This window comes from Bombina bombina, chromosome 7, assembly GCF_027579735.1.
Source record: "Bombina bombina isolate aBomBom1 chromosome 7, aBomBom1.pri, whole genome shotgun sequence".
Classification (NCBI taxonomy): domain Eukaryota; kingdom Metazoa; phylum Chordata; class Amphibia; order Anura; family Bombinatoridae; genus Bombina; species Bombina bombina.
Window position 1 is genome coordinate 15,187,767 of NC_069505.1, and position 26,987 is coordinate 15,214,753.

Sequence of the window (26,987 nt, forward strand, 5' to 3'; positions counted from 1 at the left end):
AAAAGGCTGAAGTAGAAAGAAGTGTCCTGGGTGTCCAATCATTTTTTTGGTTCAATTTCCCGGTTCCAACAAATTATCTCCGGGTTTCTAAAATCAATGCTGTACCTGTACTCTATTGTTCAAAAGGATGCCATATGTACTCTTTCCTGCTGTTGTTTTTGTTGAGGGTCCTGGACCCTCTTATAAAAAGACTGACGTAGAAAGAAGTGTACTGGGTGTCCATCCAATAATTTTTTTGGTTAAATTCCCGGTTCCAACAAATTATCTCCGGGTTTCTAAAATCAAAGCTGTACCTGTACTCTATTGTTCAAAAGGATGCCATATGTCCTCTTTCCTACTGTTGTTTCATATGAGGGTCCTGGAGTCTCTTATAAAAAGGCTGAAGTAGAAAGAAGTGTACTGGGTGTCCATCCAATCATTTTTTTGGTTCAAATTCCCGGTTGCAACAAATTATCTATGGGTTTCTAAAATCAATGCCTTACCTGTAATCTATTGTTCAAAAGGATGGCATATGTCCTCTTTCCTGCTGTTGTTTCTGTTGAGGGTCCTGGACCCTCTTATAAAAAGGCCGAAGGAGAAAGAAGTGTACTGGGTGTCCTGTCCAATCAATGTTTTTTTCTATTTCACGTTTCCTAAAAATTATCTCCGGGTTTCTAAAATCAATGCCTTACCTGTAATATATTGTTCAAAAGGATGCCATATGTACTCTTTCCTGCTGTTGTTTCGGTTGAGGGTCCTGGACCCTCTTATAAAAAGGCCTAAGGATAAAGAAGTGTACTGGTTGACCAATCAATGTTTTTTCTATTTCCCTGTTCATAAAAATTATCTCAGGGTTTCTAAAATCAATGCCTTACCTGTAATCTATTGTTCAAAAGGATGCCCTATATTCTCTTTCCTGCTTTTTTTTAATTTATTTTTTATCAGTATTTTTGTTTATTTTAGAACAGTTACAGTTATAATGCAGTTATAGGTTCACTAAGATTATGACTTTGCACACTGCCATTTTCGATGCAGCCTTTTGACATGTCGTGTGATATGAATACAATAATGGTATGTTTTGAATCTGCTGAGCCTAATAAAAAAAATAAAAAAAAGATATAATTTAACTTGAGTTACTAACTGAAGCATGATTTACAATAGGGGTTAGATCTATAAGCAGCAGCATAAAAAAAATCTGCTTCACACAGCGGTTAGGCTTAGAAGTGAAGGGGTTAAACACTGGTAACGTATTCCTTTAGGGGCGCAAAGAGATGGCTAATCACCGGAAGACTCCAGGAACTTCCCAAGAGTCGCTGTCTTGTGTTTCGGGTGATGTTGGAGACATCTGTGTAGTGTACAGGGAAACCAAAAATCCTCTCCATCTCTGTGCACCACAGGACGTCCTCCTTGTCATCCATAATCACAGGAAACTGCTGGCATTTCCCTTGCTTCAAGGAGTTCAGTTGCGTGGTGATAGTACAGACTTTACTACACTTTGCTTTCCTACCATACTCAAGACAATCTTGTAGTTTTAACTTATGATTTGCTGTGGGAACCAGTGGCCTGTCCATACCAGGAAGATTTCCCCAGAAGTAACAAGCTCTGCTTGCAGGTGACACATGTTTAGCGTCAATCATCACAGGGCTTGCGTGCAGAATATGGCAGATGGCCCTCTTCACATGTTTGTCCATAGCCACAACATTTTCAAACAGCCAGAAGAAAGGTCGGTTCTCACTAGCCTTAAGTCGCGCTTCATGTACCAAATGCTGAAAGTCAAAAAATAGACACCCAGTGCCTTCAAAAAGACCTTTGCGATATGGATTTACCAGAGCAAGGTCATTGCAATCATATCAAAAAGCCCCAACTCCTGAATCTTCCCCTTCACATTATTATTGTCCCACTCCCTTGTACTCCTATGCTCAGCTCCCTGCTGTTGTTTTTGTTGAGGGTCCGGGACCCTCTTATAAAAAGGCCTAAGGATAAAGAAGTGTACTGGCTGTCCAATAATTTTTTTGGTTCAATTTCCCGGTTGCAAACAATTATCTCAGGGTTTCTAAAATCAATGCTGTACCTGTACTCTATTGTTCAAAAGGATGCCATATGTCCTCTTTCCTGCTGTTGTTTTTGTTGAGGGTCCTGGACCCTCTTATAAAAAGGCCTAAGGATAAAGAAGTGTACTGGCTGTCCAATAATTTTTTTGGTTCAATTTCCCGGTTGCAAACAATTATCTCAGGGTTTCTAAAATCAATGCTGTACCTGTACTCTATTGTTCAAAAGGATGCCATATGTCCTCTTTCCTGCTGTTGTTTTTGTTGAGGGTCCGGGACACTCTTCTAAAAAGGCCTAAGGATAAAGAAGTGTACTGGGTGTCCAATCAATGTTTTTTTCTATTTCCCGTTTCATAAAAATTATCTCTGGGTTTCTAAAATCAATGCTGTACCTGTATTCTATTGTTAAAAAGGATGCCATATGTCCTCTTTCCTGCTGCTGTTTCTGTTGAGGGTCCTGGACCCTCTTATAAAAAGGCCGAAGGAGAAAGAAGTGTACTGGGTGTCCAGTCCAATCAATGTTTTTTTCTATTTCCCGTTTCCAAAAAATTATCTCTGGGTTTGTACAATCAATGCCTTACCTGTAATCTATTGTTCAAAAGGATGCCATATCTCCTCTTTCCTGCTGTTGTTTCTGTTGAGGGTCCTGGACCCTCTTATAATAAGGCCGAAGGAGAAAGAAGTGTACTGGGTGTCCTGTCCAATCAATGTTTTTTTTTATTTCACGTTTCCTAAAAATTATCTCCGGGTTTGTACAATCAATGCCTTAACTGTAATCTATTGTTCAAAAGGATGCCATATGTCCTCTTTCCTGCTGTTGTTTCTATTGAGGGTCCTGGACCCTCTTATAATAAGGCCGAAGGAAAAAGAAGTGTACTGGGTGTCCAGTCCAATCAATGTTTTTTTTCTATTTCACGTTTCCTAAAAATTATCTCCGGGTTTGTACAATCAATGCCTTACCTGTAATCTATTGTTCAAAAGGATGCCATATGTCCTCTTTCCTGCTGTTTTTTTGGTTGAGGGTCCTGGACCCTCTTATAAAAAGGCTTAAGGATAAAGAAGTGTACTGGGTGTCCAATCATTTTTTTGGTTCAATTTCCCAGTTGCAACAAATTATCTCAGGGTTTCTAAAATCAATGCTGTACCTGTACTCTATTGTTCAAAAGGATGCCATATGTCCTCTTTCCTGCTGTTGTTTTTGTTGAGGGTCCGGGACACTCTTCTAAAAAGGCCGAAGGAGAACGACCTGTACTGTACTGGGTGTTCAAGCATGTTTTTTTGTTAAATTTCACGGTTCCAAAAAAATATCTCTGTGTAACAAAAATCAATGCCATACATGTACTCTATTGTTCAAAAGGATGGCATATGTGGTGTTTCATTCTGTTGTGGCTGTTGAGGGTCATGGGCCATCGTATAAAACGGCTGAAGGAGAACGACCTGTACTGCCTTGCTGCTCCTTTTAGGCAGGCCATCTCTTTGCATACATGCCCACAGACTCTGTATGCCTCTTTTAGGGAGAGGTGCAGCCATAATGCAGGGTAAGAACCTCTGCCTGCAACTGTTATACTCAATTTTGCGAAAGGAAATAACCTTACCATGGTTCCCTGACCGCACGTCTTGTTGTTATATTTTGTTGAGGGTAATCATGATGGCCATGTAGACCACCCCCGAGAGGCCTTGAAGTAACAGGGATGAAAGTGCTAAGAATAGTTCTGCTTGAAACAACCGAGTTAGCCATGGGTGTTAGTCCAAGACCGCTTGGCTTTTTTTTGGTTTGGGTGCGGCTAATCATGCAGGCCATATAGACCTGCCACCATTCGGTGTTGTATAAGGTATTAAACTAATAAGAAAAGTACTACCAAAATACAGCCAATTAACGGCCTAGCAAGACTGAGCCAAGGTTTGATTGTTGTATTTTGTTCGGCTAAACATGATGGCCATGTAGACCACCCCCGAGAGGCCTGGAAGTAACAGGGATGAAAGTGCTAAGAATAGTACTGCTTGAAACAACCGAGTTAGCCATGGGTGTTAGTCCAAGACCACTTGGGGTTTTTTTGGTTTGGGTGCGGCTAATCATGCAGGCCATATAGACCTGCCACCATTCGGTGTTGTATCAGGTATTAAACTAATAAGAACAGTACTACCAAAATACAGCCAATTAACGGCCTAGCAAGACTGAGCCAAGGTTTGATTGTTGTATTTTGTTCGGCTAAACATGATGGCCATGTAGACCACCCCCGAGAGGCCTGGAAGTAACAGGGATGAAAGTGCTAAGAATAGTACTGCTTGAAACAACCGAGTTAGCCATGGGTGTTAGTCCAAGACCGCTTGGCTTTTTTTTGGGTTGGGTGCGGCTAATCATGCAGGCCATATAGACCTGCCACCATTCGGTGTTGTATCAGGTATTAAACTAATAAGAACAGTACTACCAAAATACAGCCAATTAACGGCCTAGCAAGACTGAGACAAGGTTTGATTGTTGTATTTTGTTAGGCTTATCATGATGGCCATGTAGACCACCCCCGAGAGGCCTGGAAGTAACAGGGATGAAAGTGCTAAGAATAGTACTACTTGAAACAACCGAGTTAGCCATGGGTGTTAGTCCAAGACCGCTTGGCTTTTTTTTTGTTTGGGTGTGGCTAATCATGCAGGCCATATAGACCTGCCACCATTCGGTGTTGTATCAGGTATTAAACTAATAAGAACAGTACTACCAAAATACAGCCAATTAACGGCCTAGCAAGACTGAGACAAGGTTTGATTGTTGTATTTTGTTAGGCTTATCATGATGGCCATGTAGACCACCCCCGAGAGGCCTGGAAGTAACAGGGATGAAAGTGCTAAGAATAGTACTACTTGAAACAACCGAGTTAGCCATGGGTGTTAGTCCAAGACCGCTTGGCTTTTTTTTGGGTTGGGTGCGGCTAATCATGCAGGCCATATAGACCTGCCACCATTCGGTGTTGTATCAGGTATTAAACTAATAAGAACAGTACTACCAAAATACAGCCAATTAACGGCCTAGCAAGACTGAGCAAGGTTTGATTGTTGTATTTTGTTCGGCTAAACATGATGGCCATGTAGACTACCCCCGAGAGGCCTGGAAGTAACAGGGATGAAAGTGCTAAGAATAGTACTGCTTGAAACAACCGAGTTAGCCATGGGTGTTAGTCCAAGACCGCTTGGTTTTTTTTTTTGGTTTGGGTGCGGCTAATCATGCAGGCCATATAGACCTGCCACCATTCGGTGTTGTATCAGGTATTAAACTAATAAGAACAGTACTACCAAAATACAGCCAATTAACGGCCTAGCAAGACTGAGACAAGGTTTGATTGTTGTATTTTGTTAGGCTTATCATGATGGCCATGTAGACCACCCCCGAGAGGCCTGGAAGTAACAGGGATGAAAGTGCTAAGAATAGTACTACTTGAAACAACCGAGTTAGCCATGGGTGTTAGTCCAAGACCGCTTGGCTTTTTTTTGGGTTGGGTGCGGCTAATCATGCAGGCCATATAGACCTGCCACCATTCGGTGTTGTATCAGGTATTAAACTAATAAGAACAGTACTACCAAAATACAGCCAATTAACGGCCTAGCAAGACTGAGCAAGGTTTGATTGTTGTATTTTGTTCGGCTAAACATGATGGCCATGTAGACCACCCCCGAGAGGCCTGGAAGTAACAGGGATGAAAGTGCTAAGAATAGTACTGCTTGAAACAACCGAGTTAGCCATGGGTGTTAGTCCAAGACCGCTTGGTTTTTTTTTTTGGTTTGGGTGCGGCTAATCATGCAGGCCATATAGACCTGCCACCATTCGGTGTTGTATCAGGTATTAAACTAATAAGAACAGTACTACCAAAATACAGCCAATTAACGGCCTAGCAAGACTGAGACAAGGTTTGATTGTTGTATTTTGTTAGGCTTATCATGATGGCCATGTAGACCACCCCCGAGAGGCCTGGAAGTAACAGGGATGAAAGTGCTAAGAATAGTACTACTTGAAACAACCGAGTTAGCCATGGGTGTTAGTCCAAGACCGCTTGGCTTTTTTTTGGGTTGGGTGCGGCTAATCATGCAGGCCATATAGACCTGCCACCATTCGGTGTTGTATCAGGTATTAAACTAATAAGAACAGTACTGTTACGGTTACCCTTAGTCTCGCTGAGAGATGGACCGCTTAGTAGCCTGGATTCCTATTGCTGAAGAGGGGAGAAACTGCTTTCCATAGTATTCTATATGAGTCTCGCAAATGTAGAATAATCCCCCTTAGCTGTAGTACAGCTAGGATACCCTTCTGCCCACAAAAACGAGTCAACGCTGCGATTGAGGGACAACCAAGAACTGAGGACTGGGATGCCCAGCCTGCTTTTTATTTAGGTTACATGCACACAGGGCACTCCCAGGGGGGGAAGCATAAAATCCCCCATCACACATTTAGACAAAGCCCTTGGACAGGCCACCGCAGATAACAAGTACACACAAGAAAACAATTGAGTCCTTCTTATCACCTAGCAGTGAATGCTTATCACAAACTTAATTACAGTACACAATATGCTAGGAAACCTGCCTCAGAAAATAGTTTTCTCAAAACTGAACAGAGTTAACCCTTTATGAAATGATACTTGTTACAGTTTTCTTGGAGCCCTTCTTAGGCGCTGGCTTGGCTGGTTCAGGCATTGCTGCTGGGAAATAAGTTTCTTCACAACAAAATAACTAATGCTTCTGTAACAGTGCTCCCTTTCTGTGGAACACTCTGGCAGACACGGTCTGACCCCTTTTCGGGGCAGACTAAGGCTGTCCAGACCGCTGGTTATGCGGGGCTGAGGTCGGTTTGTTTGGACAACCCGTCGGCGTTGCCATTCTGTTTCCCAGGTCTGTAAGTAATGGTGAAATTGAAGGGTTGCAACGATAAACTCCAACGTAATAGCCTGCCATTATCTCCAGAGACCCGGTTCAGCCACACCAACGGGTTATGGTCGGTGACCAGAGTGAACTCCTGCCCATATAAATAGGGAGTCAATTTCTTTAATGCCCACACCAAAGCCAAACACTCCTTTTCGACCGCTGCATAGCTGACTTCGCGGGGCAGGAGCTTCCGGCTGATGTAGGCAACTGGATGCTCCCCTCCATCTTCGCCTACTTGGCTGAGGACGGCTCCCAGCCCGAACATGGAAGCATCTGTATGGACGATAAAACGTTTGTTAAGGGCTGGAGCCGCCAAGACAGGAGCGTTAATTAGAGCATTTTTGAGAGCCTGGAAAGCCGTTTCACAGTGGGGAGACCACAGGACCTGTCGAGGTAAGTTCTTCTTGGTCAAGTCAGTCAGGGGTTTGGCAAGTGTGCTGTAGTCTGGTACGAACCGTCTATAGTACCCTGCCGTGCCCAGGAAGGCTAGGACCTGAGTCTTAGTGATGGGGGTGGGCCAATTGGCGACAGCTTCTATCTTGGCCGGCTCTGGTCGCTGCTTTCCACACCCCACCCGGTGACCCAGGTACTGTACCTCGGCCATCCCAAAGTGGCATTTTTCTGGCTTCAGAGTCAGGCCAGCAGCCCGGATCTGATCCAGAACCATTCCTATGTGAGCTTAGTGGTCCTCCCATGACTCACTGTGGATCGCTATGTCGTCCAGGTAGGCGCAAGCAAAACTCTGGAAGCCATCCAGGAGCCTATCCACCAAGCGCTGGAATGTAGCTGGGGCATTCTTCATCCCAAACGGCATTACCCTAAACTGATATAAGCCGAATGGGGTGACGAATGCCGACTTGGGGATAGCCTCCGGGGCAAGGGGAATCTGCCAGTAACCTTTGCAGAGGTCAATAGTGGTCAGGTAATTTCCCCTGGCTATACGATCGAGTAGCTCGTCTACCCTGGGCATAGGGTAAGCGTCCGTCACGGTCTTTTCATTGAGCCTCCGATAGTCTATGCAGAACCGGGTGGTCCCATCTTTCTTGGGCACCAAGACAACTGGGGAGGCCCAGGGACTATCGGAGGGCTCAATTACCCTGAGTTGGAGCATCTCATCGATCTCCTTCTTCATTCCTATCCTAACTGCTTCGGGGATTCGGTATGGAGCCTGGCGCAAGGGAGCTTGTCCCGGAGTATCTACCTGGTGGGTGGTTAAAGTAGTGTACCCTGGCTTCGGGGAGAAGGTGAGGTGTTTGGACTGTAGGAGTTGGTTGAGCTGCTCCCTTTCAGTGGGGCTAAGTCTGTCTCCTATCTGAACCTGAGCCACTATACCTGTGGGGAGACTCTTTTCTAATAGGTCTGGAATGGGTAGACTGTCGGGGCCTTCCTGAGGGGAACAACATACGGCCGTCACGTTCTCTGGTCGCTCAAAATATTCCTTGAGCATGTTTACATGGAATGTCTTTCTAAGATTGTTGTCGTGGCAGCTAGCTATCACATAAGTGGTGTCTCCCCTTTTCTCTACGATCTGGTAGGGGCCCTGCCAGGACGCCTGCAATTTGTCTGTCTTCACCGGCTTAAGTACTAACACCTTTTGTCCTATGGTAAAGATTCTCTTTCGGGCCCCCCGATCGTACCATACTTTCTGTCTTCTCTGGGCCGACTGGAGATTAGCCCGCACGGATTTGGCTAATTGCTCCATTCGGTCCCTGAGTTCCAGCACGTATGGCACAATGGGGACACCGTCAGTCTCCATCTCTCCCTCCCAGTGCTCCCGGATCAGGTTTAGGGGTCCCCGTACCTTTCTTCCGTAGAGCAACTCGAAGGGAGAGAACCCTGTCGTTTCCTGGGGCACCTCCCGATAAGCAAAAAGGAGGTGCGGCAGGAAGCGTTCCCAGTCTCGGTATTCCTGAGTGAACGTCTTGAGCATTTGCTTGAGGGTCCCATTGAACCTCTCACACAGCCCGTTCGTCTGGGGGTGGTATGGGGAGCTCAGGAGGGACTTAATTTTGCAAACCTGCCAGAGTTGTTGGGTCAATTCAGCCGTAAATTGGGTGCCTCGGTCGGATAGGATTTCTTTTGGAAATCCTACCCGGGAGAACACCTGTACTAGTGCATTCGCTACCGTATCCGCTTGTATGTTGGATAGGGCGACAGCCTCTGGGTACCTGGTAGCGTAGTCCACTACGGTAAGAATGTAGCGCTTACCGGAGGGACTAGGGGTAGCCAGTGGTCCCACTAGGTCAATAGCAACCCGGCTGAAGGGTTCCTCTACAATGGGCATATTTACTAGATGGGCTTTAGGGTGATCGCCTCGCCTTCCTACTCGTTGACACACATCGCAGGTGTTACAGTAAGTTCTAACGTCAGCGTGTACCCCTGGCCAAAAGAACGTGTGAGTAATGCGGTGTAGGGTACGGGTTACAGCTAGGTGGCCTGCTAAGGGGATGTCGTGGCCTATCTTGAGGATTTCTTGACGGTATTTGTGGGGCACTACCAGCTGTCGCCTACGCTGTCCCCTTTTCTCTGTCCAGCGGTATAGTTTCCCTTTTTCCCATAAGAATGTTTCATTATCTGCCCCGCCCCCTCCGGTCTCTGCTCGTTCCCGGTACTTTTGTAAGGTCGGGTCAGTCTTAGACTCTGTCTCGAAAGCATCTGGGGTGTCCCAGGGTATGGGGCCTAACATGTCAGGCAAGGTCGGGGTAGGTCTTACCTGTGTCTCCCGCACTGGTGAGAGTTCTCGCTCCGTCCGGGCTTGGGCCCGTGTAGTCACTGGGTCCGCCTCGTTGTTGCATACTGGAGCATAGGCAGAAGTCATGGGGCCCAAATCATTGCCCAGTAGTACTTCGGCAGGTAAATTATCCATTATGCCCACGTTCACAGCCCCCTTTCCCGCTCCCCAATCAAGATGCACTTTAGCTGTTGGAATTTTGTACACATCCCCCCCCGCCACTCTAACGGCCACAGTCTGTCCAGATCGCTTGTGCTCCGGCACCAAATGACTCTGTACCAGCGTGATAGTAGCCCCTGTGTCTCTCAATCCCTCGGTAGATCGCCCCTCGAGCCATACCTTCTGCTGATGGTGCTGGCGGTTATCTGAGGCAGCATATACAGGGTCCGCCTCGTGAAGCGGCCCCAAATATTCCTCCATAGGGGCCTCTTGGTTAACACAGAGGGTCCGGGCCGGACGATATGCCCCAGAGGGGTAATTGTAATTCCTGGGTGTCTGGTGCGTATTAAGGGGGCAGCTAGCCATGAAATGCCCTGGTTGCTTGCATCGGTGGCAAGTTGGTCTGGGACGCTCAGAGCTGTTATTGGGTGGTCCTGAGTGTCGGGCGGGCCCTGTGGGCACCGGGGCTCGGAATTCAGCACGAGGGGGTGCACGGTAAACCTCTCTGGGTTCGTGAAGACGGGAGTCATAATGTTCATCGGCCAATTTGGCTGCTTCTTCTAAGGTAGAAGGTCGCCTGTCTCGCAGCCATTCCTTCCCTTGCTGTTCCATGCCATTATAAAAATGTTCTAAGAGAAACAATTGTAAAATTTCCTCACCAGTCACCGCTTTACTTCCGCTCATCCAGTGATTTGCCGCTCTCCGCATTCGGTGCGCCCATTCCATATGGGTATCGTTAGGCTTCTTTTTCGTGCCCCGAAACTGTCAGCGATACGCGTCCGGAGTTACTGCGTACCGTCGCAACAGTGTCTCTTTAACTAGCTCATACTGTGTCACTTCCTCAGCACCCAGAGTACGAAAGGCTTCCAGGGCTCGCCCGGATAGTTTACCAGACAATATCGTGGGCCACTCCCTGTTGGGAATCTGGTGCAGGGCACATTGCCTTTCGAAGTCCGCCAAATATTCATCAATCCCTGTCTCGCTCTCTAGGAAGGGTCGAAATGCCGCATAGGGTATCTTGGGCCTCCCAGCATTTTCGACAGGGATGATTACCTGCGGGGCTTCAGCATTGCGGTGTGCGTTCGCTAGGTTGAGTTCGTGGGCTCGAGTCTCTCGTATATCCTTGTCCGCTTCCGCCATCAACTGCTGTACCAATTCCATGGAGGGGTTCGGCCCGTACAGTGAGAGCCTCTCCCGAACAATCCTGGTTTTTTCGTCACTAATTGTGGTCGGTGTTTCCGCCATTGTGAAGCTCTGATCCAGTTCGGTCAATTCTGCGATCAGCTCTCTCCTCGGCCGGTTGCTGGCGTACCCCCCTCTGCTTTCAAGTAAATCCTTTAGGGTTGTACGCTTCAATTTTTCGTAAGCGCTCTCCATCCGTTCTGTACCTCTCCTAGGAAATCCAGGAAAAATCCCACCGCTGCCGCCAAATGTTACGGTTACCCTTAGTCTCGCTGAGAGATGGACCGCTTAGTAGCCTGGATTCCTATTGCTGAAGAGGGGAGAAACTGCTTTCCATAGTATTCTATATGAGTCTCGCAAATGTAGAATAATCCCCCTAAGCTGTAGTACAGCTAGGATACCCTTCTGCCCACAAAAACGAGTCAACGCTGCGATTGAGGGACAACCAAGAACTGAGGACTGGGATGCCCAGCCTGCTTTTTATTTAGGTTACATGCACACAGGGCACTCCCAGGGGGGGAAGCATAAAATCCCCCATCACACATTTAGACAAAGCCCTTGGACAGGCCACCGCAGATAACAAGTACACACAAGAAAACAATTGAGTCCTTCTTATCACCTAGCAGTGAATGCTTATCACAAACTTAATTACAGTACACAATATGCTAGGAAACCTGCCTCAGAAAATAGTTTTCTCAAAACTGAACAGAGTTAACCCTTTATGAAATGATACTTGTTACAGTTTTCTTGGAGCCCTTCTTAGGCGCTGGCTTGGCTGGTTCAGGCATTGCTGCTGGGAAATAAGTTTCTTCACAACAAAATAACTAATGCTTCTGTAACAAGTACTACCAAAATACAGCCAATTAACGGCCTAGCAAGACAGCCAAGGTTTGATTGTTGTATTTTGTTCGGCTAAACATGATGGCCATGTAGACCACCCCCGAGAGGCCTGGAAGTAACAGGGATGAAAGTGCTAACAATAGTACTACTTTAAACAACTGAGTTAGCCATGGGTGTTAGTCCAAGACCGCTTGGCTTTTTTTTGGGTTGGGTGCGGCTAATCATGCAGGCCATATAGACCTCCCACCATTCGGTGTTGTAACAGGTATTAAACTAATAACAACAGTACTACTTAACACAACCTAGTTACCATGGGTCCCAGAGCATATGTTTTATTATTATATTTTGTAAGGGTAATCATGCAGGCCATATAGACCTCCCCCGATAGGGTGAGTAACAGGTATTAAAATGCTAAGAACAGTACTACTTAACACAAACTTACCATGGGTCCCAGAGCATATGTCTTATTATTATATTTTGTTAGGGTAATCATGCAGGCCATATAGACCTCCCCCGATAGGGTGAGTAACAGGTATTAAAATGCTAAGAACAGTACTACTTAACACAAACTTACCATGGGTCCCAGAGCAGATTTCTTATTATTATATTTTGTATGGGTAATCATGCAGGCCGTATAGACCTCCCCCGATAGGAAGAGTTACAGAGATTAAAGTGCTAAGAATAGTACTACTTAAAACACAACCTAGTTACCATGGGTCCCAGACCGCATGTCTTATTATTATATTTTGTAAGGGTAATCAGGCAGGCCATATAGACCTCTCCCGAAAGGGGGGGGGTAACAGGGATTAAAGTGCTAAGAAAAGTACTAATTAATACAAGCTAGTTACCATGGGTCCAACACTGTGTGTCTTGTTGTTATACTTTGTCAGGGTAATCATGCAGGCCATATAGACCTCCCACGATAGGGGGAGTTACAGGGATGAAAGTGCTAAGAATAGTACTACTTTACACAACCGAGTTACCATGGGTCCCAGAACGCATGTTTAATTATTATACTTTGTCAGGGTAGTTATATATTTTCACAAATCGATCTAATTCTCTTCTATCGATTCTATCTAACTATCAATCTATGTATATCTATCTATCCTATCTATCTATCTTCTATCCAGACTGTTTTGAGACAGCCACTTGTGTTTTGGACAAATTTGAAGTAGGAGGACAGACCAATCACAGGGATTAAACTGCGAAGAATAGTAATACTTAAGAAAACCTAGTTATACCAGTACCACCATGGGTCCCAGACCGCATGTTTTGTTGTTATACTTTGTCAGGGTAATCATGCAGGCCATATAGACCGCCCTTGATAGGGGAAGTAACAGCGGTTAAAGTGCAAAGACTAGTACAACTTAACACAACCTAGTTTACATTAACAGTGGTTCCCAGACCGCATGTCTTGTTATTAGATTTTGCCAGGATAATCAGCCAGGCCATATAGACCGCCCCCGATAGGGGGAGGAACAGGGATTAAAGTGCTAAGAATAGTAAAAATCAACACAACCTAGTTAACAGTGGTTCACAGACCGCATGTCTTGTTGTTATATTTTTCCAGGATAATCAGACACGCCATATAGACCTCCCCTGATAGGGGGTGTGACAGACCCTTCTGTCAGGACTGAAGGAGTTAATTGTGTTTAGCTAAGAATCTAATTTCTAAAGACAGGTTTTCTGGCCTCAGCTATTGTGTGCTATAATTACATTTAAGTAATAAACAGGCCATTGTTTAATCACCCTCAGAGAGCAGACGTTAGGTGATAAGACAAGCCAAATGTGTTTAAGTTGTTATCTGCCTAAGTAAAGTATTTAAGTAATGTAATTCTACTGTTTCATAAAAGGGCGTCTTCCCCTTTTTATCTAAATGTACAAGAGTCTTTCAACCCCCCCATCTGGGGTCAAACCTGTATAAATACTAGGCATCTAGCCTTTAATAAATGACATTCTGTTTTAAACCTGAAACTGGCTGGGTTGTGAATTGCTGATTCCCTATGCAGGACATTGTTCATCTGGTATTAACCCTTGGTACACTGTTGGTACCGTAACAATTGGTGGCAAGCGACGGAATGAACCTTATCGCCCAGAAGAGCAACTACACAAGCCAGTAACCTCAGGAAGAGGGGGATTATTACAATACTGACTAAGATGGAAAGAGTACCAGGGACAGAAGGAACCAATGGGCCCAGCATATCAGACAGAACCCCTGAAGAAGCAAGCTTTGATCGGGCGGTTAAAATAAGACTGGCATATTATGGCCCCAACCCATCTGCAGAAATTATCGACCGGGTCATAGCAGCTGTGGAAGCCAACCTACTTCGCCAAAGCAGCGCTGCAGCAGCCCAAGTGGAAAAGATAAAAGTAAATTTTGCAGCTTTTAAAAACTTCCTGGAAACAGAAGGAGAGATTGATGGGTTCCTTGCGGATTTTGAGAGGCAATGTGCACTACACAAGGTACCCGCAGAGGACTGGGTCACGATATTATCCGGAAAATTATCCGGCCGGGCCAGTGAGGCTTTTCGGGCCATTCCAGATGAGGAGGTTGGGGATTATAATACTGTGAAAGAGGCTCTGCTCTCCAGGTATGCGGTTACACCGGAGGCATACCGGAGGCGGTTCAGAGACACTGTTAAATTAGCTGGTGATTCCTACGTTGAGTGGGCATGTAAGGTGCACCGCACAGCAGCTCACTGGATAGCGGGGTGCCAAGCCGTATCTGGGGAAGAGGTGCTGCAGCTATTCCTGTTGGAACATTGCTTTGACAAGTTATCAGCAGGAGTTAGAGAGTGGGTTCGGGACCGTAAACCCTCCACCCTGCATGAAGCTGCTCGCCTGGCAGATGAGTATATGGATGCCCGCAAACTGGACACTGCTACCACTAAGCTCCCTGCTAGAGTGGAGTACAGACCCCCAGTCACCCCAGCAACTGCCAGTTACCAACCCCCGGCGCACCGCTATACCACACGGCCTCCGGCCACGAACTACCCTCAGAGAGCCCGGTTCAATTCACGGGGCTACTCACAGCGTATTTGGTGCTTTGGATGTAAGCAACTAGGGCACAAAAGACCAGAGTGTCCCCTAAATGCAGCGAACCAAGCACAGTCCTGGAGAAGACCCGCCAGCGGAATCCCACGTAACTCTCAGCCTGCGGCCCGCTACGTAGAGGCGCAAGAATGCTGGAGCATCCTACATGAGGCAGACCTTGTGCAAGCTGCCCACCGGAATAACCGGCAACTGGTTAAAGTGAATGGGAAGAAGGTCAGTGGTCTACGGGATACTGGTGCTACCATGACCTTGCTTCAAAAGAACTTGGTGTCTGAGAAACAGTACACTGGAGACACTGTGGCTGTGAGGGTAGCAGGGGGCGATGTGTTCAGCCTACCTGTTGCCAGGGTACATTTGGATTGGGGAGTGGGCGCTAGACCTGTGAATGTGGGGGTCAAGAAGGACTTACCTGCTGATGTTCTTCTTGGAAATGACTTGGCCCCCCTTGTTTCTGCCTACGCTCCTATGGGTCCCGCTGATGTTAACTCTGTGACTACCCGTGCCCAGATCCGTGCAGCAGAGACTGACCCCCCTGCTGCTAAGCCCCAGGACGCTGAGCTCAGTAAATCTCTATCCGCTATGGATACGTGGAAGTCCCGTTACAATGCGCTGATGAAGGAGAAGAGGAGCGCAGAGGAAAAAGCACGTTTAGAACGTGAATCTCTGCTAGACAAGCTGCACCGACAGACTGCAGAAAACACCAGCTTGAGAGTGGGACATGAAACATTAAAGACAAACTTAGCGACACTTGAGGAGAAGCTGACGCTGGCTCATAGTGAGGTACAGCAATTCAAGGGCACCCTATGTCAGTATGAAGGGATTGTGGATACCTATAAAGAGCAGGTACAGAAAACTCGTAAAGAAGCTGATGGGATTTTGAAGGACTGTTTAGCCCTAGTCTGGGCACTGAGGAAGTTGAACCCTTCTTTGTATGGACAGGAATTCTCTCTCATAACGGGAATACAGATGGATTGTCCTGGCAAACTGACATGCCTACCACCTCCTAGTCCGGTCATCCCCAGGTTGACCCGCCAAAGGGTCAAGCCGGGTCTGCCGGAGTGTTCCACAAGGGGGGAGATATGTGACAGACCCTTCTGTCAGGACTGAAGGAGTTAATTGTGTTTAGCTAAGAATCTAATTTCTAAAGACAGGTTTTCTGGCCTCAGCTATTGTGTGCTATAATTACATTTAAGTAATAAACAGGCCATTGTTTAATCACCCTCAGAGAGCAGACGTTAGGTGATAAGACAAGCCAAATGTGTTTAAGTTGTTATCTGCCTAAGTAAAGTATTTAAGTAATGTAATTCTACTGTTTCATAAAAGGGCGTCTTCCCCTTTTTATCTAAATGTACAAGAGTCTTTAAACCCCCCCATCTGGGGTCAAACCTGTATAAATACTAGGCATCTAGCCTGTTACAGAAGCATTAGTTATTTTGTTGTGAAGAGCTTATTTCCCAGCAGCAATGCCTGAACCAGCAAGCCAGCGCCTAAGAAGGGCTCCAAGAAAACCGTAACAAGTATCATTTCATAAAGAGTTAACTCTTTTTTTTCAGCTTTTAGAAACTATTGTCTAATCACCTCTGGAGCCAGACTGCTAATTGATAAGATGAACTTGTAAACTTGTTATCTTAAGTACTGTAATCCTATTGTGGCCTGTCAAAGGACAGTGCTCTCTATCTAAATGTGTGATGGGGGATTTTGTGCTTCCCCCCCTCTCCCCCTGGGAGTGCCCTGTGTGCATGTAACCTTAATAAAAAGCAGGCTGGGCATCCCAGTCCTGAGTTCTTGTTTGACCCTCAATCGCAGCGTTGACTCGTTTTTGTGGGCAGAAGGGTATCCTAGCGGTACTGCAGCTAAGGGAGATTATTCTATATTTGCGAGACTCATATAGAATACTATGGAAAGCAGCTTCTCCCCTCTTTAGCAATAGGGATCCAGGCTACTAAGCGGTCCATCTCTCAGCGAGACTAAGGGTAACCGTAACATTTGGCGGCAGCGGCGGGATTTTCCTGGATTTCCTAGGAGAGGTACAGAACGGATGGAGAGCGCTTACGAAAAATTGAAGCGTACAACCCAAAAGGATTTACTTGAAAGCAGAGGGGGGTACGCCAGCAACCGGCCGAGGAGAGAGCTGATCGCAGAATTGACCGAACTGGATCAGAGCTTCACAATGGCGGAAACACCGACCACGATTAGTGACGAAAAAACCAGGATTGTTCGGGAAAGGCTCTCATTATACGGGCCGAACCCCTCCATGGAATTGGTACAGCAGTTGATGGCAGAGGCGGACGAGGATATACGAGAGACTCGAGCCCACGAACTCAACCTAGCGAATGCACACCGCAATGCTGAAGCCCCGCAGGTAATCATCCCTGTCGAAAATGCTGGGAGGCCCAAGATACCCTATGCGGCATTTCGACCCTTCCTAGAGAGCGAGACAGGGATTGATGAATATTTGGCGGACTTCGAAAGGCAATGTGCCCTGCACCAGATTCCCAACAGAGAGTGGCCCACGATATTGTCTGGGAAACTATCCGGGCGAGCCCTGGAAGCCTTTCGTACTCTGGGTGCTGAGGAAGTGACACAGTATGAGCTAGTTAAGGAGACACTGTTGCGACGGTACGCTGTAACTCCGGACACGTATCGCCGACAGTTTCGGGGCACGGAAAAGAAGCCTAACGATACCCATATGGAATGGGCGCACCGAATGCGGAGAGCGGCAAATCACTGGCTGAGCGGAAGTAAAGCGGTGACTGGGGAGGAAATTTTACAATTGTTTCTCTTAGAACATTTTTATAATGGCATGGAACAGCAAGGGAAGGAATGGCTGCGAGACAGGCGGCCTTCTACCTTAGAAGAAGCAGCCAAATTGGCCGATGAACATTATGACTCCCGTCTTCACGAACCCATGAACTACCGAGCTCCAGCACGGGTCGAACCCAGAGAGGTTTACCGTGCACCCCCTCGTACTGAATTCCGAGCCCCGGTGCCCACAAGGCCCGTCCGACACTCAGGACCACCCAATAACAGCTCTGAGCGTCCCAGACCGACTTGCCACCGATGCAAGCAACCAGGGCATTTCATGGCTAGCTGCCCCCTTAATACGCACCAGACACCCAGGAATTACAATTACCCCTCTGGGTCCTATCGTCCGGCCCGGGCCCTCTGTGTTAACCAAGAGGCCCCTATGGAGGGATATGTGGGGCCGCTTCACGAGGCAGACCCTGTATATGCTGCCTCAGATAACCGCCAGCACCATCGGCAGAGGGTATGGCTCGAGGGGCGATCTACCGAGGGATTGCGAGACACAGGGGCTACTATCACGCTGGTACAGAGTCATTTGGTGCCAGAGCACAAGCGATCCGGACAGACTGTGGCCGTTAGAGTGGCGGGGGGGGATGTGTACAAAATTCCAACAGCTAAAGTGCATCTTGATTGGGGAGCGGGAAAGGGGGCTGTGTACTTGGGCCTAATGGATAATTTACCTGCCGAAGTACTACTGGGCAACGATTTGGGCCCCATGACTTCTGCCTATGCTCCAGTATGCAACAACGAGGCGGACCCAGTGACTACACGGGCCCAAGCCCGGACGGAGCGAGAGCTCTCACCAGTGCGGGAGACACAGGTAAGACCTACCCCGACCTTGCCTGACAGGTTAGGCCCCATACCCTGGGACACCCCAGATGCTTTCGAGGCAGAGTCTAAGACTGACCCGACCTTACAAAAGTACCGGGAACGAGCAGAGACCGGAGGGGGCGGGGCAGATAACGAAACATTCTTATGGGAAAAAAGGAAACTATACCGCTGGACAGAGAAAAGGGGACAGCGTAGGCGACAGCTGGTAGTGCCCCACAAATACCGTCAAGAAATCCTCAAAATAGGCCACGACATCCCCTTAGCAGGCCACCTAGCCGTTACCCGTACCCTACACCGCATTACTCACACGTTCTTTTGGCCAGGGGTGCACGCTGACGTTAGAACTTACTGTAACACTTGCGATGTGTGTCAACGAGTAGGAAGGCGAGGCGATCACCCTAAAGCCCAGCTAGTAAATATGCCCATTGTAGAGGAACCCTTCAGCCGGGTTGCTATTGACCTAGTGGGACCACTGGCTACCCCTAGTCCCTCCGGTAAGCGATACATTCTTACCGTAGTGGACTACGCTACCAGGTACCCAGAGGCTGTCGCCCTATCCAACATACAAGCGGATACGGTAGCGAATGCACTAGTACAGGTGTTCTCCCGGGTAGGATTTCCAAAAGAAATCCTATCCGACCGAGGCACCCAATTTACGGCTGAATTGACCCAACAACTCTGGCAGGTTTGCAAAATTGAGTCCCTCCTGAGCTCCCCATACCACCCCCAGACGAACGGGCTGTGTGAGAGGTTCAATGGGACCCTCAAGCAAATGCTCAAGACGTTCACTCAGGAATACCGAGACTGGGAACGCTTCCTGCCGCACCTCCTATTTGCTTATCGGGAGGTGCCCCAGGAAACGACAGGGTTCTCTCCCTTCGAGTTGCTCTACGGAAGAAAGGTACGGGGACCCCTAAACCTGATCCGGGAGCACTGGGAGGGAGAGATGGAGGCTGACGGTGTCCCCATTGTGCCATACGTGCTGGAACTCAGGGACCGAATGGAGCAATTAGCCAAATCCGTGCGGGCTAATCTCCAGTTGGCCCAGAGAAGACAGAAAGTATGGTACGATCGGGGGGCCCGAAAGAGAATCTTCACCATAGGACAAAAGGTGTTAGTACTTAAGCCGGTGAAGACAGACAAATTGCAGGCGTCCTGGCAGGGTCCCTACCAGATCGTAGAGAAAAGGGGAGACACCACTTATGTGATAGCTAGCTGCCACGACAACAATCTTAGAAAGACATTCCATGTAAACATGCTCAAGGAATATTTTGAGCGGCCAGAGAACGTGACGGCCGTATGTTGTTCCCCTCAGGAAGACCCCGACAGTTTACCCATTCCAGACCTATTAGAAAAGAGCCTCCCCACAGGTATAGTGGCGCAGGTTCAGATAGGGGACCGACTTAGCCCCACTGAAAGGGAGCAGCTCAACCAACTCCTCCAGTCTAAACACCTCACCTTCTCCCCGAAGCCAGGGTACACTACTTTAACCACCCACCAGGTAGATACTCCGGGACAAGCTCCCTTGCGCCAGGCTCCGTACCGAATCCCCGAAGCAGTTAGGACAGGAATGAAGAAGGAGATCGATGAGATGCTCCAGCTCAGGGTAATTGAGCCCTCCGATAGTCCCTGGGCCTCCCCAGTTGTCTTGGTGCCCAAGAAAGATGGGACCACCCGGTTCTGCGTAGACTATCGGAGGCTCAATGAAAATACCGTGACGGACGCTTACCCTATGCCCAGGGTAGACGAGCTACTCGATCGTATAGCCAGGGGAAATTACCTGACCACTATTGACCTCTGCAAAGGTTACTGGCAGATTCCCCTGGCCCCGGAGGCTATCCCCAAGTCGGCATTCGTCACCCCATTCGGCTTATATCAGTTTAGGGTAATGCCGTTTGGGATGAAGAATGCCCCAGCTACATTCCAGCGCTTGGTGGATAGGCTCCTGGATGGCTTCCAGAGTTTTGCTTGCGCCTACCTGGACGACATAGCGATCCACAGTGAGTCCTGGGAGGACCACTTAGCTCATGTGGGAATGGTTCTGGATCAGATCCGGGCTGCTGGCCTGACTCTGAAGCCAGAAAAATGCCACTTTGGGATGGCCGAGGTACAGTACCTGGGTCACCGGGTGGGGTGTGGAAAGCAGCGACCAGAGCCGGCCAAAATAGAAGCTGTCGCCAATTGGCCCACCCCCATCACTAAGACTCAGGTCCTAGCCTTCCTGGGCACGGCAGGGTACTATAGACGGTTCGTACCAGACTACAGCACACTTGCCAAACCCCTGACTGACTTGACCAAGAAGAACTTACCTCGACAGGTCCTGTGGTCTCCCCACTGTGAAACGGCTTTCCAGGCTCTCAAAAATGCTCTAATTAACGCTCCTGTCTTGGCGGCCCCAGCCCTTAACAAACGTTTTATCGTCCATACAGATGCTTCCATGTTCGGGCTGGGAGCCGTCCTCAGCCAAGTAGGCGAAGATGGAGGGGAGCATCCAGTTGCCTACATCAGCCGGAAGCTCCTGCCCCGCGAAGTCAGCTATGCAGCGGTCGAAAAGGAGTGTTTGGCTTTGGTGTGGGCATTAAAGAAATTGACTCCCTATTTATATGGTCAGGAGTTCACTCTGGTCACCGACCATAACCCGTTGGTGTGGCTGAACCGGGTCTCTGGAGATAACGGCAGGCTATTACGTTGGAGCTTATCGTTGCAACCCTTCAATTTCACCATTACTTACAGACCTGGGAAACAGAATGGCAACGCCGACGGGTTGTCCAGACAAACCGACCTCAGCCCCGCATAATCAGCGGTCTGGACAGCCTTAGTCTGCCCCGAAAAGGGGTCAGACCGTGTCTGCCAGAGTGTTCCACAGAAAGGGAGCACTGTTACAGAAGCATTAGTTATTTTGTTGTGAAGAGCTTATTTCCCAGCAGCAATGCCTGAACCAGCAAGCCAGCGCCTAAGAAGGGCTCCAAGAAAACCGTAACAAGTATCATTTCATAAAGAGTTAACTCTTTTTTTTCAGCTTTTAGAAACTATTGTCTAATCACCTCTGGAGCCAGACTGCTAATTGATAAGATGAACTTGTAAACTTGTTATCTTAAGTACTGTAATCCTATTGTGGCCTGTCAAAGGACAGTGCTCTCTATCTAAATGTGTGATGGGGGATTTTGTGCTTCCCCCCCTCTCCCCCTGGGAGTGCCCTGTGTGCATGTAACCTTAATAAAAAGCAGGCTGGGCATCCCAGTCCTGAGTTCTTGTTTGACCCTCAATCGCAGCGTTGACTCGTTTTTGTGGGCAGAAGGGTATCCTAGCGGTACTGCAGCTAAGGGAGATTATTCTATATTTGCGAGACTCATATAGAATACTATGGAAAGCAGCTTCTCCCCTCTTTAGCAATAGGGATCCAGGCTACTAAGCGGTCCATCTCTCAGCGAGACTAAGGGTAACCGTAACATGCTATGGATACGTGGAAGTCCCGTTACAATGCGCTGATGAAGGAGAAGAGGAGCGCAGAGGAAAAAGCACGTTTAGAACGTGAATCTCTGCTAGACAAGCTGCACCGACAGACTGCAGAAAACACCAGCTTGAGAGTGGGACATGAAACATTAAAGACAAACTTAGCGACACTTGAGGAGAAGCTGACGCTGGCTCATAGTGAGGTACAGCAATTCAAGGGCACCCTATGTCAGTATGAAGGGATTGTGGATACCTATAAAGAGCAGGTACAGAAAACTCGTAAAGAAGCTGATGGGATTTTGAAGGACTGTTTAGCCCTAGTCTGGGCACTGAGGAAGTTGAACCCTTCTTTGTATGGACAGGAATTCTCTCTCATAACGGGAATACAGATGGATTGTCCTGGCAAACTGACATGCCTACCACCTCCTAGTCCGGTCATCCCCAGGTTGACCCGCCAAAGGGTCAAGCCGGGTCTGCCGGAGTGTTCCACAAGGGGGGAGATATGTGACAGACCCTTCTGTCAGGACTGAAGGAGTTAATTGTGTTTAGCTAAGAATCTAATTTCTAAAGACAGGTTTTCTGGCCTCAGCTATTGTGTGCTATAATTACATTTAAGTAATAAACAGGCCATTGTTTAATCACCCTCAGAGAGCAGACGTTAGGTGATAAGACAAGCCAAATGTGTTTAAGTTGTTATCTGCCTAAGTAAAGTATTTAAGTAATGTAATTCTACTGTTTCATAAAAGGGCGTCTTCCCCTTTTTATCTAAATGTACAAGAGTCTTTAAACCCCCCCATCTGGGGTCAAACCTGTATAAATACTAGGCATCTAGCCTTTAATAAATGACATTCTGTTTTAAACCTGAAACTGGCTGGGTTGTGAATTGCTGATTCCCTATGCAGGACATTGTTCATCTGGTATTAACCCTTGGTACACTGTTGGTACCGTAACAGGGGGAGTAACAGGGGTTAAAGTGCGAAGAATAGTACTACTTAACACAACCTAGTTACCATGGGTCCATGACCGCATGTTTTCTTATTATACTTTGTCAGGGTAATCATGCAGGCCATATAGACCTCCCTTGATAGGGGGAGTAACAGGGATTACAGTTCTAAGAATAGTACTACTTAACACAACCTAGTTACCATGGGTCCCAGACCAGATGTTTTGTTGTTATACTTTGTCAGGGTAATCATGCAGGCCATATAGAACTCCACCGAAAGGGGGAGTAAGAGGGATTAAAGTGCTAAGAAAAGTTTTACTTAACACAATCTAATTACCATGGGTCCCTGACCGCGTGTCTTGTTGTTATACTTTGTCAGGGTAATCATACACGCCATATAGACCTCCACCGATAGAAGGAGTTACAGGGCTGAAAGTGCTAAGAATAGTACTACTTAATACAACCTAGTTACCATGGGTCCAAGACCGCATGTTTAATTATTATACTTTGTCAGGGTAATTATATAACTAACAAATCTATCTATTTCTCTTCTATCGATTCTATCTAACTATCAATCTATGTATATCTATCCTATCTATCTATCTATCATGTGTCCGGACTGTTTTGAGACAGCCACTTGTGTTTTTGACAAATTTGAAGTAGGAGGACAGACCAATCATCTTCTTCCATCTCCCGGTTCCAAAAATGAAGGCCATATAGACCTCCCCCGATAGGGGGAGTAACAGGTTGTAGTAAACTGCTAAGAATAGTACTACTTAACACACCACGGGTCACTCACAGACCGCATGTCTTATTGTTATTCTCTGTCAGGGAAATTATATATATTTCAAATCTATTTATTTATCTATCAAATCGATCGAACTATCAAACGTATCTATCAAATGTAGATTGCAACTATTGATCAATGTAATTCGGATCAATAAAATGTATATTACATATTTTGGTTGATGTAATTCGTATCTATCAAATGTATATTGCATCTTTGGATCGATAACATTCGTATCTATCAAATGGATATTGCATCTATTGATCTATGTAATTTGTATCTATCAAATGTATATTGCATCTATTGATCTATGTAATTTGTATCGATCATATGTATATTGCATCGATCGTGCTATGTAATCTATGTATCTATCTATCAAATCTATCTCGTGGTTGTGCAAATGGACTGTTTGCGGTTGTTTGCGGTGCGTTACACTTGGAGTTTGCTCTGTCACTGTGAAGCGGCCGTAACCCTTACACTACCTGATAGATACAACATCATAACTGATGTTTAAAAGCACGTTATTGCAAACAATTTGGGGATGTTAGGTGATTTAGGCCATTTATGGGTTAAAAGCAGACTCTGCATCAACTATGTAATTTTCCATGGGAGTTTTGCCAGGGATCCCCCTCCAGCATGCCACAGCCCCCGTGTTAGTCCCCTTGAAACAACTTTTCCATGACTATTGTGGCCAGAAAAAGTCCTTGTAGGTTTTAAAGTTCGCCTGCCTATTGAAGTCAATGGCGGTTCGCGCGGTTCGCGGGTTCGCGAACAATACCGGAAGTTTGAGTCCGCCGTTCGCGAACCGAAATTTTTAAGTTTGCGACATCACTAATCTTGATAAAGGTAGCTGTGTCTACCGAAACGCGTAGAATTTTGCTTACTCTCTGTAAACCAGGGATTTATACTTGTTCATGCAGGTTCATCCCCAATTCTTGATTTATCAGAATTTGGGCATATGAGTGATTCCTGTATATGACTTGTATTCCCCTTTTGTTATACACGTGTCAGGTACATTGTTTGTCTTTACTCTAAGCAAACTATATGTGTAATTCCTGTTAGACGTGTATTCTGCTATATAGAAAGGACATTGGATCCTACCTGAACAAACTTCTAAGAGACTTATAAGATACTACTGAGTCAACACAAGTTTATACAAGGCTGTTCAAAACTGAATAAAAACATCCCATCTACTGCTGTATTGAATCTGCAATCACAGATTAAATTTGCCTCTAGTGGAAAAGAAACCATCGGATGAGAGACCTGCAGTACGGGCTGATCAGGTCACGTGGTCTGACGTCATCCTACTCATCGGGGCTTCCAACGGATTTCAAACACCAATTCTAATACCTAGAACTGTGAGTTGTCGATGTATGAACTTTATTAGCTGTGCACAGCCGAAGAAACGCTTAGATTGTGTAAGGCCTCCTATTCGCAATAGTTTATTATAACGGACTCTCAGCTCTCTTTACAGAGTCTTACAAATCTCTGAGATTCATTGTTATTTACACGAGTATACATTGTATCTACTGATGTAACATTGATATTAGTCCTCTTAAGTGTAACGTTTTAGGTTTGTTAGGATTTGTTTTTAGAGTTATGTAGATGCCGGCATCCTATATATATTTACTATATACAGATTGTTTTTAGATATTTTAAGATTTGTTTAAATTTCCTTTTTAGTGAATAAATTGTAATTTATACATCATTAAATCTTTTTTATCATATTGTCAGTATATTTATGAAAATCTAAGTAGTGCTCTCCAAATAATATATCAGCTTATGGCAGGGTTATAACATAATATATTTAATAATTATCCTTAAAAATAGAAACCCTTAACCAACATGCATCTACTAGAAACCATATAATTAATATAAATACCTGAATTCTTTTATTTAGTTAATATCCATGAACATTTTGAAATATATTTGCAATACCAGAATATGGCACAATATTATATACGTTAAAACCAACTATTAAGTAATGCTATCCTTCTTACAAAGCCCAGAAAAATTTACCTTCACAAATCAGCCTTATTTACAAATAGCCTTTCATTCAGTTAACACAATGGGACTAAAACCTTTAACTTTTAACATCCAAGCAATACAATCCTAAACAGTGCTTATAAACAATAGGATAATATATATTATGCTATTTAACTGCAATTTATCCTAATACAGTATTAATTTAAAACATCAGAACTTGCACAGATAAGTTACTTAAGTCTACCAGATACAAATTTAAACAACACATAGGCTTATGAAATACAATTTAAAAACACAATTTGCTCTCTCCAATCTTCCAATTTTAGTTTAACTGTAGTGACTATGCATATAACTTAGTTTAAAACATCACATGTAGTTTCAATACTTTACCAAATAAACCAGTCGATATCCAGTTTCCAATGTTTCTCAACAGATTAAATTTCACCTCAGAATTTCAAAATTGGGGATATTCACATATGGAGTCTAAGAGTAGCCGTGTGCTTTAATAATAACCACAGTAGTTATTCCTCCAGGATTAGCCAGCAGCCTCCTTCTCAGTCTCTATGCTTGGGGTTAAATCATCTGATCTCACCCCTCCCCTTTTTTGATCATTATCTATCATTGGTGAGTATTGGAAACGCCCACGGAAGCCTTGTCTCGGATTGGTTCTTTGCAACTGAACATGGATTGGTTCATTTAGGAATATATGTTGCCAAGGATATGCATCCTTGCAACAACCAATCATCTCATGGCTGCAATTTTGCATCATAACACTAGGTGGCAGCAGACAGCACAACACAGCAATACATGCAATACCATTTCTAAACATTTTAACAACTTAATTCAGTATTTCTATGAAATGGTTATTCATTTTATCATAATTTACTGCAACAACTACTCACAATATTTGTTTTGGATAAGTAATATCTTATGAATTTTCTGATCATTTTGAAACACAGTATACTATATTAAAATAATGTATCCTGTTTCTGAAATTAATGGTATTTATACATCTAATATGTTTTCATATAATATAGTATGCTCTATGTCTCCCACAATTCTTGCATGCAGGAACTTTGCCCATAGTTCACCTGAAATAACATAATAAGTGTCATTAATTATTTATTTTTAGGTCCACAAATATCTATTCATATTCTTAAAAACACAGAGGCTGAGGTATTCAGTGCACCTCTTCCTAAGTGCATAGATTGATGCCCATGACCAATGGTTGTCTGCAATAAAAATAGAAATTATTAGAAAGGATCCAAGCATTCATATGTATTT